Raw genomic sequence first — 13896 nt, forward strand, 5'->3', positions numbered from 1 at the left:
CCAGGGTGGCTGATCCAGGGCGGATGATCCCTTCAGGACCAGAGGGGTGAGTGCCAATACTGGGAGGGTAGAGGGAGGGTGGGTTGGAAAGGGGGAACCGATTACAAGGATCTACATGTGACCTCCTCCCTGGGGGACGGACAATGGAAAAGTGGGTGAAGGGAGACGTCGGACAGGGCAAGATATGACAAAATAATAATTTATTAATTATCAAGGGTTCTTGAGGGATTGGGGAGGAGGGAGGGAGGGGGAAAATGAGGATTTGATGCCAGGGGTCTTAAGTGGAGAGCAAATGTTTTGAGAATGATGAGGGCAATGAATGTACAAATGTACTTTACACAATTGATGTATGTATGGATTGTGATAAGGGTTGTAAGAGCCCCTAATAAAATGATTTAAAAAAATGACTCATTCAAAGTTTAATCCCATCTAACCTACTGCAGGGGCAATGAATTACCGGCAAAACCCAGGAGTGGTCGGGGGCGGCATCCTCTGGACCCAAGACCTCTGAGCAGGAAACCTCCTGGGGTTAGCTGACAGCAACCACATCAGAAGAGCAGCACAGAACCAGAAGCCAGAACATGGGACAGGAACAGACTTCCCAACCCACAGCGTCAAGATGAGTGCTCTTGTGGAGGGTGCCCCTGGGCACTGAATTGGGGGTGCTGGACTTGCTGACTCATGGAAGGAGAGCCAGATGCCTTCGAGTTGAAGTGAATAGCAGCGTGGTATGACCTTTAGGCATTTATTCGCGGCCTTGACAGAACTTTGTCGTAGGTCCTGAAAAACAACTCAACTTGACAGCAGTTCTCGCTGACATCGCAACGTGAGAACTTCCTCAACAAGCCCTTTAATCATGAATGTTGTCTGTGAGTTCTGTGTAGCCATGGCAATGGATATTAGAATGCTGAGAGGTAAAATAGAAAACACTAATTAAGACAAAACACCTGTCCTCCTGACTGATTTACTATTTTTGTCATATATTTTCATTCTACGCTGATTTCTGTTTTAAGCAGAACAGCACTATTGTTTTATGCAATCAAGATCCATATTGGTGTACACACGTAGTTACTATGTTCACGGCTCTTCATTTACTGGGCGTCTTTCCTTACTTTCCATGGGAGAATTGATCTGAGCGACCTAAGTCTGCCGGACCCCAGCCTCCACTTTCAGAATGGTGAGGCCACTTGCCCAGTAACAAATAGAGCCTGGCCACAAACTGGGGAGACTTATGCCTTCTCCTCTGCTCCCTAACAGAATGTACTACAGCCTTGGTTTCTGCAGGTGCAGCAAAGAATTCTGGCCAGAGAATCTCATTCTCCACGGAAACTCGACATTCGCAGACCAAGATTTCCTGGTGATCTGAGACCTAATTGTTCTTGTGTAGCCCTGAGGCCCCAAGCAAGTCACGACGAACTCCAAGTGAGCCACGAGGGGGCAGTGGTGTGCAGAAAATGCCCAGGTGCTGAGCTGGCTGCCTGGCCAAGGACTTCGGTCTGTGCTTGGAGAAAACAGGATAACTGATTCAGCTTGGGATTCAAGGCCTGGTGCGGGCTCCTCCTGCTGCATTGCTCTGATGTCCCCCTAAGCAACTCTCTGACCACTCAGTCCTCTCCAGGGGAGGCTTCAGGCTGGTCCCCACCTCTCTGCTGTTCCCTACACAGGAGCTCTGCTGATGAGCAGCTGTGAGGTGCTAGACTGCTAACCAAAAGGACAGTGGGTTGAACCAGGCAGCCCCTCGAGGGGAGGAAGATGGAGCAGTCAGTTTCCATAGTGATGTACAGTCTTGGAAACCCGGTGGGACAATTCTACTAGGTGCTATCCCCAAACCCAAACCCCACCGCCTTGGGGTCAATTCCAACTCATAGCAACATTTCAGAAGAGCGTAGAGCTGCCCTTTTGGGTTTCCAAGAAGATAAATCTTTATGAGAGTTTTTGATAAGTGCCATTGACTTGATTCAATAACTTTCAATTCAGCGATGTACTTTCATGTCTTTTTCCTGTAAGTGTACCTGCAGATATAAAATAAGGTATGAGGGGTACCTCCAAAAGATGGAATTTTTTATTTTCAAAGCTACGTATTTAATTTTTTTGAAGAAAAAAACCAGCCTATCACCTTCAAAGTACTCGCCATTACACTCAATACATCGGTCAAATCTGTGATGCCAGACTTGGAAACAGTTTCAAACTCATATGTTTGGATGGCTGACAGCACCTCCCTCATTTTTTTCTTCACCCCTTCTATGCCATCAAATCACCGTCCTTTCCTGTGCCTCTTCATTTACAGAAACCAAAAGAAGTCTCAGAGAGCAAGGTCGGATAAGGTGTACCGGGCGAGAGAGGCATGCTGGTGCACTGAGATGACTGCAGGAGCGGGTACATTGTCATGTAGCAACACCAGTCCCAGATTTGTCACAAATCAGGCCTTTTTGTCACACACCGTTATGCAATCTTTTCAGAACCCCTAAATAGAAAGCTCAATTAACAGTCTGACCTGGTGGAACGAGCTCCAAAAGCACCACGAATCGACATTTGGGATGTTGACAGATGTCCAGCACAAGGTTTGTCATCAGTCGACATTTCATCTTTTTTGAAAGAAGAAAGCCACTGGTATACTTGAGTTTTTCCATTGTGTTGTCCTTGTAAGCTGTGTGTTCAACATCACAACAGTTTCTGTGGCATTTTTCCCAAACAGGAAACAAAATGTCACAGCCGCACACCGTTGTGTTAGATCAGCCGTCACACACACATACAAAAAAAAGGTTGGAGTGAAACTGCTTTTATGAAAAAATTCACTGTGACCAGAGAGAAGCTTCCCACTGGGTGCACTAACTCAGAGTGAGCTGTTTGATGCTCGCCTAGTGGGAAAAATGCACACCACAAAAGCCCCCAGCACAGCTCTTCCAGGTGGTTTGTGTGTGTGTGTGTGTGGGGGGGTGTGGGTGTGGGTGTGGGTGGGGGGTTACCCCCTTGTAGGCATAAGATTATTGATGCCAGCATTGTTGGGGATACAGAAAAATAAGAAGTAGAAACAGCTCAAATGTCCCTCAATAGGGAAGTCGTTCTATAAAATGTTGAGTACACTATTACACAGTGATAGAAAAGAATAAAGAGGTTCTTCACTAACCGGCAGGGAAGGAGCTCTGAGCTGCATGGTCAGTGGAAAAAGATGCGGCCTGGAGCTCCGTGTCGCCTTTCACATAAAAGGGTGAGTGTATTTGGTTTTGTGTTTGCGTAAAGAACTTCTGAGCCACTGCACGAGAAACTGATAAAACCCCAAGAAAAGCTGGTGGCGAGAAAGCAAACACTGGGAAGCGGACCACAAAGGGGGGAGAGCCTTCGACTGGACGGGGTTGCTCTTAGCACCTCTGACGAGCTGGTCTGACTGGCAGCGGCCCTACGAAGACGAAGAGCAGAGTGAAGCGCTGCTCAGCCCCTCGTCCATGGTTGGCAGCCACCGAGTCAATCCGTCCCCTGGGGTCCTGCTCATCTTTGCTGACCTTCCCAAGTATGCTCTTTCTCCAGGGACTGGTCCCTGCTGATAACATGTCCAAAGTATGTGGGATAGCATCTCTTTCATCTTTTCTCCAAAATAGATTTGCTTGTTTTTCTCAAGACCCACAGTACTTGAATGGTGTTTGCCCAGTCGTTCCCCATCTCTGACGGGGTTCCCTTCAACATAAGTAGATCACCCCTCTTCTGTTTCTTTTGTATTGCCTTCTATTATACATATCTTCAAAAAGGCAATATTTGGATGTCTGGGTGTGGGGAGAATTGCATATCAACCCCTGCATATCTGAGAATTACAGCCTTAGCCAATTCTGTCTTAGCCAATTCTGTGCTGCCTCCCTGCATGCAGTACATATTTCTAATGATAAGATGTGTTCTACAGATTTTATGATTCTTGGACTTTTTTGGTGTAATAAATACATCTTTCTTTATGCATATTTTCCCACAGTGTTCCCCCTCCCCCCCACATTCTTCTGCCATATACCCTGAGGACTTTTTATTTGCCACAGAAAGCTAGGAATTCTGGTATTTCCTTATCTGCTGTATTGAAACCATGGTGGAAACATAACTGGTTGTCTTTCACAACGTGTGTCATCCTGAGAGTCTGTTGTAGTCATGAGAAGTCAGAACTACCCATAAAGGAAACCGACGTGGACCAGTGATTGGGCGGGGGCTGGGGGAGGGGAGAAGCCCAAATGAGACAGGTGTTACGTGCAGTTGTTGTAGCTGGGGTGGGGTGGTCGTGAGTCAGAGATGGCATGTGGTCAGTCTGACACGACAGAATGAAGCATTTCCCAGCCTCGTGCTGTGAACATGCATGAGTTCATTAACTGTGCTTAGAGACTATATGGAGTTCATAAAACCAAGCTCAAATACAAATCTGATTTTCCCCCTAAAAATAAGGTCATTGGCTGTGACAGAAAATGTCCTGACTTCAAATGGGACCATTCTCAACCAAAAACTCCTTCATGACCAGCAATACAGTTCCCCAAGCCCTCAGGCCCCCTCTCAACTCGCCTCCCTCGCTGCAGGGATGCACAGAGGCCCCTCTGGTGTGGCTGATGAGTTTGAACAAGTCCATGAAGTTTGCTGGTATCAAAACTTACCTTCCATATTGCACATGGAAACAAACAAACAAGCCAAACCCACTGCCATCAACTTGATTCCAACTCAGAATGATCCTATAGGTCCACGCTCTACCCCCTGTGGGTTTCTGAGACGGTAACCCTTTATGGGAGTAGAAAACCTCGTTTTTCTCCTGTAGAGCCACTGGTGGTTTAGAACTGCTGACCGTTTGAATCACAGGCCAACATGCAACCACTGTGTCACCAGGGCTCCTTCCATTCGCAGTAAGGAGCTGTTAAAACACTTAGGCACAGTGAAGAGAGCTGTGTGGGAGTGGGGGGGGGGAAGAGGAACAATATTTTAGATGCCCATGAACGACTTCCTGGCTGAACGCAGAAGTTGCTGCAAGCAAGCTTAGCGAATGTCATAAACAAGGGACCCAGGGGCATTCTGGGGGGAAATGGTTTCGTAGATTGGAAGAGGAGTTACTGGAAAATCACGAATGAATCAAGAAATGAAGCAATAGCCAACTCACTGAGCGGACACTGCGGAAGAGGAGGCGGACCTTTAGAAAAGTGTCCCTGTGAGAGACCCACTCTGAGGACAAATCCTGGCTTAAGGCCATTCAGAAAGATTACTGCAGATGAATCAAATCACCGGGAAAAGGCTCGAAAACATAATAACATATGTATTTCGCAATTTGCTTTTTGCTCCATTGATAAGGCTTAGCATATTATCTGCATCTATTTTGTGATTCTATGCAATAGTGACGGGAGTCCTGGTGGTGTAGTGGTTGCATGTTGACCTGTGATTCAAAAGGTCTGCAGTTCTAAACCACCAGCCGCTCTGCAGGAGAAAGACGAGGCTTTCTACTCCCATAAAGGGTTACAGTCACACACCCAAAAAAAGAGGTACAGTCTTGGGGGCGGAGTGGAGAGCCAAAGGTCATCTGTAGACAATTGGGCAACCCCTCACAGAAGGGTCATGAGGAAGAGATGAGTCAGGGTGCAGTATGGCACTGATACAACACACAACTTTCCTCTAGTTCTTTAATGCTCCCCCCGCTACTATCATGACCTCAATTCTACCCTACAAATCTGGCTAGACTAGAGCATGTACACTGGTACAGATAAGAGCTGGAAACACAGGGAATCCAGGACAGATAAAACCTCAGGACAGATATTGAGAGTAGTGATACCAGAAGAGTAAGGGGGAGGTGGGGGGGTGGAGAAAGGGGGAACCAATCACAATGATTGACATATGACCCCCCTCCCAGGGCGATGGACAATAGACACGTGGGTGAAGGGAGACATTGATCAGTGTAAGACATGAAATAATATAATCTATAAATTATCAAGGCTTCATGAGAGAGGCAGGGTTGGGGTGGGGAAGGAGAATGAGGAGCAGATACCAAGGGCTCAAGTAGAAAGAAAATATTTTGAAAATGATGATGGCAACAGATGTACAAAAGTGCTGGACACGATGGATGGATGGTGATAAGGGTTGGATGAGCCCCCAATAAAACGATTTTTACAAAAGAAAATTTCAGTATCTGACCCAATGAAAGAGACCGTGGCAGCTAACGGAGTGGACCATCTTTGAGGCAAAATGGAACAAGGCACTTGGAGAGGCCAGAGCGCCAAGACACACATGGCTAAGAACATCTGCAAAGGGCAGCGGCACCCAGTGACCCGAGGCTTGGAGGTTCTTGGTCAGTGTATGTCTTTGATATCCTGCAAGGACCCCTGGGCTGAATTCTTCCTTGGTGATCTTTGCAGCCAGCAGGCTCTGTGCCCAGTTCTGAAAGGGTGCGCTCCGTTTTTCACTTTGCATCACCCCTGCCAGTCACTGACGAGCTTTTAACAGAGTGAATTACCTTGGCATCAGGAATGTCCTGGAAACTTGCAAAAAGGCTGGAGTTTCAGAAAGTCGGCATCAAGACCAGTACCAAGGATCTCCCCTACGCCAAGCATTCCATGGACTGCGGCACAGAGACCAAGATCCTACCAGAGCAAGCTGTCCTGGGCACCAGTGATCCAGAGAAGAATTTCCTAACTGCCGCCATCCACCCACATGGTGTTTTCGGCCCCAGGGACCCCAGTCGGTCCCCATCCTCACTGAGGCCACCAGGAAGGGCAAGATGAAGTTTGTGATTAGATATGGAGAGAGCCTGGTGGACTTCACCTTCATGGACAGCGTGGGCCCAGGCCACATCCTGGCGACAGAGCAAGCGCCCCTCCCAAGACTCAGCTGTGTGTGGAAAGGCCTTGCACACCACCAACAATGATCCCTGACCTTTCTGGGCATTCCTGGCCTGTATCCTAACAGGTCTCAACTACTGGCCTGCTTCCTGGCCCTGCTGCTGACCTTACTGGTGATGGTGGTTCAGCCAGTGTTCGCCCACCTTCATGCCCATGCAGCCCTCACTGACTGGCACCCACCACGCCTCTAGCTGCTCCAGAGCCGAGAAGTTGCTGAGCTGCCAGCCTCAGGTTCCGTGGCTAAGTCTGTGGAGAAAACGGTAAGTAGCTTTTGCCACCTTTGGAAGGTCTGACTGAGCCCGGGCTCCAGTGTCCAGAGAGCTGAGTGGGCACCTGGCTTTTCTGTGAGTCACATGGGTGTGGCACCGCATCTCTCTATCTCTGTCTCTGTAGATGTCTCCTCCCCTCCCGTTGCCCCTCTTCTGTCTCAGATTCCTTAGCAGGAAGGTCACGTCTCCAGTTGCGCCCTAGTCCCCTTGGTGTCCTTGTTAAAAAGGGACGAGGTAAGACCTGTCAGGAAGAACCGGCCCACGGCACGTCCGGCGGGATTGCTTTCATTCAAACCCATCCTGGGGGAGGCGTGTCTAGATGCTGCGGAAGGAATCCCTTATTTAAAATGGCCCAGAAGAAAAGTGAAAGCAAAAAAACCAACCAAACACACAAAAAAGAAAAGTGAAAGCAATAAACGTGTGTGGATGAGACCTGAAATGCGGTTCACCATCTCCCCAGAGAAGCCAAGTGACCTTGTGAGACGCACAAGCTGACAGCTCAGGGAGGCAGAGTTCCAAAGTCCCCGCAGGGTGGTCGCCTGCATCGTTCCCCTGTGTCTGTCTGTCCTCATCAGCAGAGGTCCAGAGTACTCTGTGGCAACGTGCAGGCCAGCTTGTGCGAGTTTGGGTAAGGGAGCCTCCTTCCTCTACTCCCGGTCGGAGGAACCCCTGCGATGTTCTGGTCCAGCCCCGGGTTCTGGAATGCAGCGAGGAGTCAAGGACAAAGAGAAGGGAACAACGGTGTGTGTTTAGTATTTATCCCACGTCCCGTTCCAGACACTCCGGACATGCTCTCGTCGTCACAATGACCTTTGAACCAGGTTCTTGCCGTCATTTTACAAAGGAGTCGGCGAAAGCGCAGGTGGTTTAAAGAGAGAGCCGCAGGGAAGAAAAATCCATAACCTGAAAAGCTTGTCATAACGGAGAAAAGCGTTGTTGTTGTGCCATCGAATCAGTTCCAACTCACAGTGACCCCGGGTGCAGCAGAGGGAAACACTGCCCGGCCTTGCATCCTCCTCACAAGCCTAGCTAAGCACCGTGGCGGGGACAGAGCACACCGGCCCTCCTGCAAACCCCACTGAGGTGGAGTCGGCGCCGGCTCCCAGCGAGCCCCTGCATGTAGAGAGGAGCCATGCTCCACAGTGTCGGCACTAGCCGATTTGGCAGAGACAGGCGGCTGGACATTTCTCTTTTTTTTTTTTTTTTAATTTTAACAATTTATTGGGGCTCATACAATTCTTTTCACAGTTCATATATATACATACATCAATTGTATAAAGCACATCTGTACAGTCTTTGCCCTAATCATTTTTTTCTCTTTTCTTCTTTTACATTTTATTAGGGACTCATACAACTCTTACCACAATCCATACATATACATACATCAATTGTACAAAGCACATCCATACATTCCCTGCCCCAATCATTCTCAAGGCATTTGCTCTCCACCTAAGCCCCTTGCATCAGGTCCTCTTTTTTTTCCCCTCCTCCCTCCCCCCTCCCTCATATGCCCTTGGTAATTTATACATTGTTGTTTTGTCATATCTTGCCCTATCCGGAGTCTCCCTTCCCCCCTTCTCTGCTGTCCCTCTCCCAGGGAAGAGATCACATGTGGATCCCCGTAATCAGTTCCCCCCTTCCAACCCACTCACCCTCCATTCTCCCAGCATCGTCCCTCACACCCTTGGTCCTGAAGGTATCATCCACCCTGGATTCCCTGTACCTCCAACCCTCATATGCACCAGTGTACGCGGCTGGACATTTCTTTGGCAGCTTCGCGGAGTGACCTGGAACCTCCAGCCTTTGGGTTGGCAGCCAAACTCATTCGCTGTGTGCACCATGCCGGGACTCCATGGTGGTAGGGCATGCACACATCAGGACTCTCAGCAGTCACCTTCCGTCTGTTGTTAGGTGCCATCGACTCAGAGCAACTCAATCCATACCCAGAACGAAACACTGCCCATCCTGTGCCTAAGCCTGCATGGCTGCAGCCTCGGTGTCAAGCCCGCTCCTGCAGGGCCTTCGTCTCGTTCACTGCCCGTCCACTTTGCCACACAGGATGTCCTTCTCAGGGCACTGGTCCCTCCTGACAACCTGTCCAAAGGACGGCAGATGGTCTCTCCCACCTTGCCTCTAGAAGCACCTTGACTATACTTCTTCCAAGACAGATTGCTCCTCCTTGGGAGTCCATAGGACTGTCGATATTCTTCCCCAGCACTACGAGGTCAAGGAATCCGCTCTTCTTTATGCAATGTCTTCCTTAGCCGATGTGCAGCTTTCGCATGCGTGAGGCCATGAAAATACCATGGCTTCCGTGGACAGAGGAGACCTCACCAGGTGGGGCCAGTGTTTCAAGATGTGGTGTGAGAGGGAGGAGACTATTTGGTGGCTGAGTTGTCCTGAGGTCACCTCAATGCAACAGAAATGCCCTCCGGGGTGATAAGGAAAACTTGCTGGAAACCCATGACAAGACAGGGAGAAGGGGGGCATGTGGGGTTCAGAGAAGGCAATCCTGTCTCTGTTGGTAGGAAAACAGGGAGCAACAACCTCCCATCAGCGGGTGGGTGGGGGATGCTTAACAATGCCTGTGGGAGAATATGCCTGGGTCTCGGTTCCTAAGTGGACACTTTTGACCTAGTTTCTTTGCAGCCCTTGGTGACCCAGTCCCTGGGCAATAGACGCCTGGGCCTTTAGACGCTGCTCTTTCGCTGTGCACGCATCCTTCATAGGCCACACCAGAAGGACTTGATGCGGAAACCCCACTAAGTGAACTGGGCTTTTTACCTCAAACTTGCCTGTAACCAATGGACCTAAGGCTGAAACTCCCTCGTGTGAGAAGAAGCAGGTGACTACTAGCCCAAGGGAACAGAGCTGACAGATGTTGGACTTTTATTTGAATCTCTTGCCTTAGGGACACCCAATCAATGGTGGCCTGGAATCACCACACACTGTTTTAATGCCCTCCTTGCTTCACCATGACCTGAATTAATCTGGTAAGCATGCATCTGCTGTTGTGAATGAATATTATTGGAAGATTTGCCCTCTCACCAACCTCCATTGTTTGTCAATAGTGTCCAATCACTTAAGCGCTCGCTCTATTAAAATCAACAATTTATGTGTTGTGGTTCATAGCTGACCTATACTCATACAATTTCCTCTTGTCAACAGTGTACCACTGGCTAAGCTAATGGCTCCATCGATGTGTAATGGTTATACAATGAACTGCAGGGTCAGCAGTTTAAAGCCGTCAGCCAGCTCTACTGAGGATGGATGAGGCTTTCTACTCCTGTGCAGATTTGTGGAAGTTCTACCCTGCCCTATAGGATCCCTATGAGTCAGCATTGATGTGACGGCACTTCAAATACCAGTGACATAGCTTCCAGCATCACAGCAACCCACAAGCCACCAGAGTAGGGCAGAGACCAAAGGGACAGGCCAGTGGTGGTTCCAGTCGCTGTGGGGGCATAGTTGGAATCCCACTGCTGCCAGGACTACCATTGCAGCAAGTTAACATGCCAATGCCACATCTTCACATAACTCAGCTTCAGTCTAGAACCTACAAGTAACCTAGCTGTCAGTCCAGAAGTTGCAAACCTTATATTTATCTTGTCTAGAGTATGTAACACATTTTACTATAAAATTATGGAAAGCGGCATATTAGAAACTGTAGCAAAAAAATTTTTTTTTAAATTTCAATCCGCAAGGAAGAAGAATCATTCGCTGAGGAAGCACACAAATAAGGACCATTGACAAATGGAGAAATCAATTGTGTATCCCTTAGGAGACCAGGGCGTTCCTTTGAAATGTCACATGATGGAAATTTGTCCCATCACACCGCTCACCTACGCTGGTGGCAGGTTTGCTGAAGAGCAGTAAATACGTGAATTACGTAACGGGGTGATTCTCCTAACACGGTTAGAAGTTCTAACTGTAATCGGTGTTTTATGAGAGAATTTTTGACTGGTTTTCTTTTTTAATGAATGAGTTTTAAGTTATGGATTGGGTGGGCAGTTGCATTCCAGCATATCAATTCTGCATTCAACAGTTCAGACCATTCATCAAGCCCCATCTTTGGTTTTTTTATCGTTTTATTAGGGGCTCATACAACTCTTGTCGCAATCCATACATACATCAATTGTGTAAGGCACATTTGTACATTCATTGCCCTCATCATTCTCAAAACATTTGCTCTCCACCTAAGCCCCTGGCTCCTCATTTTTCCCCTCCCTCTCTGCTTCCCCCTCCCTCATGAACCCTTGATAATTTATAAATTTTCATTTTGTCATATGGTGCCCTGTCTGACGTCTCCCTTCACCCACTTTTCTGTTGTCCATCCCCCAGGAAGAGGTCACATGTAGATCCTTGTAATCGGTTCCTCCTTTCCACCCAGCCCTCCCTCCACCCTCCCGGTATCGTCACTCTCACCACTGGTCCTGAAGGGATCATCTGCCCTGGATTCCCTGTGTTTCCACTTCTTATCTGCACCAGTGTGCATCCTCTGACATAGCCAGATTTGTAAGACAGAATTGGGATCACGATAGTGGGGGTGGGGAGAAGGGGAAATGTTATATTCACAGTCGTTCACTGTAAACTCCAGGCAGCCTGCTGGAATCGCATCAGTTCTTGGGATTGCTCAGTTTCTCAATGGCTGCTTCATTAAGGAGTTACGTATTCCAAAGCCCACGTTATAGTTACATGCAAGAATTGGTTGTTAGCATCTGGAAAACATGCAAACTTATTTTGATACTCATACTTTTCTAGATGAAAAATTTTTTCCTTCATGTTCAATAATTTCCCAAATTGGGATGTATCTTTGAACCCTTTTTTTTAATTAAAAAAAATCAGTGATCTGTCTTTAAGAAAAGTATTCTGGTCCCGGGTAGACCGCCCCAGTGGAGGCCGGGGCGGTGGATCTCCTGGATGGCCCCGCTCCCGGGGGCAGAGCTGGTCCAGAGGCCGCTGCAGCTCTACCCATACCTGCTGCGCTGTTGCAGGCAGCTGCCGACCAAGGGCATCCAAGAGCATTACAAACATGCCGTAAGGTAGAATTTCCTGGTTCACGCCGATGAAGACGACCCCGAGAGAATCCGGCAGATTATTCAAAGAGCCATTGAAGACGCTGACTGGATCCTAAACAAATATAAGAAACAAAACTGAGAATCCTCGACCAGAAGCTTGAAGCCGTCCTGAAGACACCAGAGGTCGCTGCCCTCCTGGGACCCACCCCCAGCTTCGTCTTCAGAGCACAGGAGGTCGCCCAGGCGCTCTGGCCTCTGCCCGCGATGGCTCTTCTCACCCTGTTCCTGACGGCCGGCACTGCGTACGACATGGGGTTCAGGGAGAACGCAGTCTTTCTCTTCTTCATCCTTTGCTTCTTTGTGTGTGTGTTCGTCTTTTTCTACTTCTCCCTCAAAGTGATTCACTTATTCTGGAGGTCTCTGAACCACGCCCTGGTGCCCGAGGCGGCCCTACACTCAGATGGCAGCCTGCACAGGGGCAGCAACATCAACTTCAGAATCAGGCAGATCCATATGTGAGCCCCCACCCCTCCACCCCCTACCCCTGCGCAGCTGCTTGTCCAGGGTTTTCAGTCACATCCCCGGCAAAATGGCGGTTCGGCTGTAGGGAGAGTTAGATAAAAGCGTTTGGGAGGCTGGGGCGGTGTTTGTTGCAGGCTTGTGCCGATCAAAGCCCCTCGCTGCGCCCTCTTCCTCTGCTTCAAGTGCTCCGCACAGCTCTGCCATCATGGTTAATTGATGGGCTTGCCCCTCGGTGTGGAAGAGCCTGGTGTTCTGTGCCTACATGCACCCTCAGAGTCCTCAGTGTTGTGGGGTCCCTGCCCAGCAGCCCGCCATGTGTGCATGCCCAGGAAAGTAGACCACCTGTCTGTCTGCTCAGGAAGGAGAAGCCCCGCCTTCCAGGAGTTGGCAGGGGCCCTGCATGTGGCGGGGTGCCTGCAGAGCGGGGAGGTGTCGCAGAGCTGCCATGGGCACAGAGACTGGGGACCTCTTGGCTGTGCCACCATTGTGGGAGGAAGGAGGGGAGCCAGAAGGGTCCCTGGAGAACTGGCCGTCCCAGGCCCAGTGGAGCAAGGAGGAGTCCTCCAGCTGGCTGGCCTGGTTCTGCTATGAGGACCTCTTCCTAGCAGAGACTGAAGGCGTGAGAGAGGGCCTGGGGCGTTCCCAAGAGTCAGAGGATGGATCAGCCAAAGATTAGGAAGTGGGTCATGGGGCCTGATGCTCCCAAGAACCTTCAGCCAGAGGATTGAGTCAGCGAACCTTTGTGTCCCCGTGCCCTTGTGATTCAGATGCATCCGTGTGTATGCAGTGACCAACAACTAAGGAAATAAACCTCTGTTTGAAATCTCAAAAAAAAAAAAAAAGTATTCTATACACCGACTGAAAAACAAAACAAACAGAAAGGCATCACCCTTTGGTATTTTGTATAAATCAAGTGTATATTGATGAAACTAGTTGTTATAATACAATATGCTTTTATTTAAAAAATGTGTAGATACCTATATTTCACATTTATATAAATATGTACATTCCTATATTTCATAGCATATACATATACATAATGGAGCACCCCCCAATGGAATTTTTTTCAAATGTATTTAAATTGTATTATAAAACAAACTTATCACCTTCAGAGTAAAAACAAAAAGAAAAGTATTCTAAAAGCAAAGGTGGTTGTTCGGTATGGTCAGAGCACGATTTTGAAGCCGCTCGGATAGAAAGCAATATGTGAGTGACTAAATAAATCCTGGTACCTTTAGAGAATGGAGGCCT

The 13896-nt window shown here is 48.6% G+C and overlaps 2 pseudogenes; both read left to right on the forward strand.

The window, feature by feature from the left end:
* The first annotated feature begins 3169 nt into the window (after nucleotides 1-3169).
* Nucleotides 3170-7129, forward strand: LOC142422475 (sterol-4-alpha-carboxylate 3-dehydrogenase, decarboxylating pseudogene; annotated as a pseudogene).
* Nucleotides 7130-11985: 4856 nt separating this feature from the next.
* On the forward strand, nucleotides 11986-12743 carry LOC142434161 (LYR motif-containing protein 9-like; annotated as a pseudogene).
* Nucleotides 12744-13896: the final 1153 nt, after the last annotated feature.

This window comes from Tenrec ecaudatus, chromosome 1, assembly GCF_050624435.1.
Source record: "Tenrec ecaudatus isolate mTenEca1 chromosome 1, mTenEca1.hap1, whole genome shotgun sequence".
Classification (NCBI taxonomy): Eukaryota; Metazoa; Chordata; class Mammalia; order Afrosoricida; family Tenrecidae; genus Tenrec; species Tenrec ecaudatus.